We start from the raw sequence: 6,000 nt of genomic DNA on the forward strand, positions 1-6,000 counted from the left end.
CCTACATGCTTTTATTGTGGCACACATGGCCACACTTCCTACTCATGTTACATTAGAAAATATGGTATACATAGTGGCGTGTATGTCTGGATGAAAAAAGGAGATGACTCCCTAGTTACTAACAGAAAAGGACCCAATATAACTTGGTACCTGAAAAAGGCAAGTGATCTATGTTTTGTAGGTATGTCTACGAGCACATGGACAACATTGGTATCTTGATAGTGGATACTTGACATATATGACGGGTGATAGATCAAAATTCCTATATCTATCCTTGAAAGAAAAAGATTTGTCACGTATGGAGACAACAACAAAGGGAAGATACTTGGCACCAGAATGATTGGCAACTCAAATCAGGCAGTGATCGAGAATATGCTATATGTTGAAGGCCTGGAGCATAATCTCTTGAGTATTAACCAACTATGCGATAAAGGTAACTGTGTATCTTTTGATTCTGGGTGTTGTATAATTCGTAACAATATATCTAATAAAGTTAAGTTTGTCGGATATCGTATAAATACTATTTATATGGTTAATCTAGAGGATGTCAATACTCTATTTTCAAAATGTTTTATATCTAAAGAGGATGACATCTGGCTTTGGCATAGGCATGTCGCTCATATTCATGTAAAGCATCTAGATAAATTGTCTAAAAATAATTGGGTTGATGGGCTACCAAAACTTGATTTTAAAACTCAAGAAACTTGTGATACTTGTCAAAAATGTAAACAAGTTAAAAACTCTTTTGCTAAAAAGAATGTAATATCCATAACAAGACCCTTGGAGCTTCTCCATATGGACTTCTTTCGACCAACACAAGTTATGAGTTTTGGTGGTAGCTTTTATGCATTAGTAATCGTTGATGATTTCTCTAGATTCACATGGACACTATTTCTATCGTCCAAGAGAGATGCTTTGAAATCTTTGAAAAACCTTGCCAAACAAATCCAAAATTAGTTTAACCATGATATAGTATATATTCGATCCGATCATGGCGGCGAATTTGAAAACCATCAATTTGATAAATTTTGTGATAAATATGGTAGTATGCATTAATTTTCGGCCCCTTGTACCCCTCAACAAAATGGAGTTGTCGAGAGGAAGAATGGAGTCTTAGAGGAGCTTGCTAGAACCATGTTAAACGAAAGCAAGGTTCCTAAATATTATTGGGCTGATGCAGTGCATATAACTTGCTATGTGATTAATCGTATACGCTTGAGGCCTACTTTTTCAAAAACTCCTTATGAACTTTTAAAAGGCCGAAAACCTAATATTGCTCATTTTCATGCTTTTGGTTGTAAATGTTTTATATTAAATAATGGAAAGATAGCTTTAAATAAATTTGATTCAAAAGCTTATGAATGTATATTTTTAGGGTATTTATTGCATAGTAAAGCTTATCAAGTCTTTAATAAATATTCAATGCAAGTACAAGAGTCTGTGCATGTCCATTTTGACGAATCTTCTCCAAAAGAGAATAGGAAGGTATTTTCTGATGATGTTGTAGGTGCTTTAGAAGAAGCGTGCTCTAAGGACATGGACCAGGACAAAGAAGAAGAAGCAAAGCAAATTGTCCAATATGAGCATCAGGACCCGTCGATCGCATGGAAAACTAAGAAAGATCATCCACTCGACAAAGTGATAGGTGATATAACTACGGGGCTGGTAACCTGTAGCTCTTTATGTAACTTTTGTAACTTTGTTGCTTTTGTATCTCAAATCGAGCCAAAGACCATCGATGAGGCCATTGAGGATGTGCACTGGGGTATAGCTATGCAAGAAGAGCTAAACCAGATCGAGTATAATAATGTATGGGACTTGGTCCCTAAGCCTAAAGAACATCTAGTGATTGGTACTAGATGGGTCTTTTGTAATAAATATGATGAATTTGACTTGATAATAAGAAATAAAGCACACTTAGTGGCCAAAGACTACAACCAGGAGGAGGGCATCGATTATTATGAGACCTACGCTCCTGTAGCCAGATTAGAGGCCATTAGAATGCTTTTATCCTTTGCATCGATTATGAATTTTAAGCTTTTTCAAATGGATGTCAACTACGCCTTTTTGAATGGCTACATTCAAGAGGTGGTATATGTAGATCAACTTCCCGGGTTTGAAAATTTTAAATATCTGAACCATGTATATAAGCTCAAAAAGGCCCTTTATGGCCTGAAACAAGCTCTCATAGCTTGGTATGATAGATTGAGCACTTTCCTCATGGAAAAAGGGTTCGTGAGGGGTATGGTTGATACTACTCTATTTATTCGTAGATTAGATAATCATGTATTATTAGTTCAAATATATGTTGATGATATAATCTTCGGATCTACTAATGACATTCTTTGTAAAGAATTTTCTGAAACAATGCAAGGTGGATTTGAGATGTCTATGATGGGTGAGTTGACCTTCTTTCTTGGGCTACAAATCAAACAAATGGAAAGTGGCATCTTAATTCATCAATCGAAATACTGCAAGGAGTTATTGAAGAAGTTCGACATGGAAAAGTGTAAAGAAGCTTCAACACATATGGCGTATGCTTGCTATCTAGACAAAGATGAAAATGGAAAAGCAATCGAGGTAACCAAGTATCGTGGGATTATCAGCTCATTATTATACTTAACTGTGAGTCTCCCAATATTATTTTGTGTTTGTATGTATGCTAGATTTCAAGCATTGCCTAAAGATTCACATTATACTGTTGTTAAACGCATCATGAGATATTTAAAAGGAACAACTAATATGAGATTATGGTATCCTAGGGATGCCTCATAATCCTTGGTAGGATATTCTGATTCCGATTTTGCGGGATGTAAGTTGGATCGGTAGAGCACTAGTGGGACTTGCCACTTACTAGGCAGTTCCTTTGTTGCATGGCACAGTAAAAAGCAAGTGTGTGTTGCTTTTTCCACCGTTAAAGCAGAATACATTGCCGCCAGTGTGTGTTGCACTCAAATCCTATGGATGAAGTAGCAACTTAAGGACTTTGGACTTAACCTAGAAAAGATTCCTATTAAATGTGATAATACAAGTCCAAGAATCCTGTTTTGCATTCTAGAACCAAGCATATATAAATTAGACATCAATTCTTGCGTGACCACGTACAAAAAGGCGATTGTGTGCTTGAATTTGTTGAAACTACTAAACAATTGGCTGATATTTTCACCAAGCCCCTCTCACGAGATACTTTCTATGTTCTTCGAAGAGAACTTGGAATCCTTACTGAAAATTATCTTGATTAAAATCATCTAAAATTTTATTATGTGTTTCGCATGATTAATGTCTTATATGCTTCAAAATATATATTTGTTGTGAATGCATTATATTCCTATTATGACTCATGATCTTGAATGATAAGCTGAAAATATGTATGTGTTTGAGTAAAAATTGCTTGATATATGTTAGAAATCTATGCATGCTATTAAAATCTAAAAACCTCTTGATTCTATAAATCTGATGCTAGTTGATCGATTAGTATAATTCTTCATCGATTAAAATGAGTTCCAGTAGCAATCATTTCATTTTTCACTGAATTTAATCGATTAAGATATTTAATCGATTACCTGAGCTCATTTTTCTGAAAATCTAGAATTTTAATACTGATTAATCGATTAAATACAGCTCTTAATCAATTAACGGCAACAGATAAATTAGAATCAGTAGTGTTTTTGCCATTTTTTCAAACCCTCTCTTCCCCCTTTTCTCTCAAAATCTCAGAAGCAACAGCAAAATTCGAAATCTTAGCTTAAAAGAGGAATTAAACCTCACCTTTACCCATTTTGCACCTCATTTCATCCCACTTTTTCTCAAATTCCCCAAGAAACCCCATTCTCAATTCCAAACCCTAAGCTTTAGGTTCCCTCCCTTATCCTTCATCTCATCTCATACACTCACAGTTTTCAATCAACAATGAAAAGAGGATGTTCGGAGAGGTTCAAGACAACTGCTCACCGCACTCGTAGGCCTCATACTGCTTCATCTTCGATTCCGAGTGTGAGGCACGATCATGGAGATCCCCACTACTCTCTCATACTTCAGGAGACTCAGTTGTCAAAGTTTCAGGGAAGGAAACCCCTACATAAGGTATGCTAATCTAACCTGGATGGTGGAACAAAATTTTGAGTTTTCGCAAGGTATGCAAGCTCAGGGAGCTGTGATGTTTTTGGAATTAACGGGTAATCTGTACCCCGCGTTAATTAGACAATTTTACATCAACTTTCGTTATAAGGACGACAAATATTGGTCTATGGTTTCGGGAAATCTATTTGAGATGGATAGTGACATTTTTATGAATGTGGGTGACTTATCCACTAATGGTGCTAACCTAGGTGATTGTGAATGGCTTAAGGATTTTGATGTTGCTGAGGTTTACGAATCATGTCTGAGAGGTCCCCATCTATATATCTAGGGAGAACTAACTAAAGTTGGTTCATTATCTGTAGAGAATAAATTGCTTCACTATCTGATTGCGTACATTCTAGTTTAGAGAAATATTAATCATGCACAACCAACTGTTAATGATCTGAAATTCATTTATGCCGTTAAGGAGAATATAATGATTAATTGGCTTGAGGAGATTATGAAGGTCATGTATAATGCCTCTACATTGCAATCCAAGTTGATGCCCTACAGTATATTCATATCGAGAATCATTGATTATCTGCATATTGACGTATCTGACACCATCGTCATAAAGACTTCTGATAAAGATCACCTTGTTGGTGAAAGCCTTATCCACAAGATGGGTATCTACAAGTATGGAAGTACTTGACAATACCAAGAGGACTACACTACCGTGGATTTGGATCTATCTGATGATGAGGATCAGACTGGAACAATCAGCCTAATGCAGAAACTCGTGGGGAGCCATCTACAAATGCGCCGCAGGAACCATCCTTTGGATTAGCTCAGTTGGATGCTATGGAGCAAAGGCTGAATAACATAATGGATTTACATTTTAAGTCTTTGAAGGACTCTTACCATACATATTTGGAACAATTTGAGGAGTGTCAGGTTGCCTACATCGATAACCACTATCAAGCTATGAGGAGCTTTGTTTAGAACACTGTTGAGGCACAAAATAAGAGGTTTTGTATAGAATTTGAGAAGCTGAGATTCCTCATCTAGGGTGATAGTAGTCTGACCATTCCTGTTGATAGAGATCCTCCTCCGCATCCCTAGATTAGAAGTCCTGAGACCTTAGGTTTCCTTAGGTTTAGTTCTTCTATATGGCTAATTTTTACGATTTATGCTGCTTTGTAATTTTGAGACATATTTTCTCTATGCTTTTTGGGTTGTAACCCTAATTATCTACTTTTGCTGCACTATTGTGACTTGATATGCAGGCCATTTGAACTTGTTTGCTTACATATCATTCAAAATCTATGTCAAATATAGTATGAATACATGTTTAATGGTTCTTGATCATATTTGGTTATATGTATTTCTTATGTTTGATTGAGCCTGTTGTTTGAATACTATAATATAAATGTTTAATCATTCCATGCTTGATTAGTTCTTGTATAACATTCCATGCCATTAAATCTGTCAAATTGATGTATTCTATTGTTTTAATCGATTAACCAATTGCCTTAATCGATTAAATGCTAATCAATGTGTGCACGTGTTCAATTTTTTCATCAACTGATTGATTAATTACATTCCCAATATTAATTGATTAACTACAGTTTGAGTTCACATATACATATCTCTTCTTACTTTTGACCAAAATTCATTTAGTTTATCTTTTTGTTAATGTCAAAAGGGGAGAAAGGTTGCTTTGTTGTTTGATGTGTACAGGTTGTAAATAAAATTCAGTTTCCGTTGTCTAGCTATGCGCTATAACTTTGAAATCAACAATCATGCATTCTATGACCATCTTCAAGCTATGCATCAAAACAAAATTTGGTGTTGAGTTTGTCATCATCAAAAGGGGGAGATTGAAAGTGCAAAGTGTCAAGATAGCACTTAGTTTGCCTATGTTTTGATGAAGACAAAGGA

Source organism: Lupinus angustifolius, chromosome LG19, assembly GCF_001865875.1.
Source record: "Lupinus angustifolius cultivar Tanjil chromosome LG19, LupAngTanjil_v1.0, whole genome shotgun sequence".
Classification (NCBI taxonomy): Eukaryota; Viridiplantae; Streptophyta; class Magnoliopsida; order Fabales; family Fabaceae; genus Lupinus; species Lupinus angustifolius.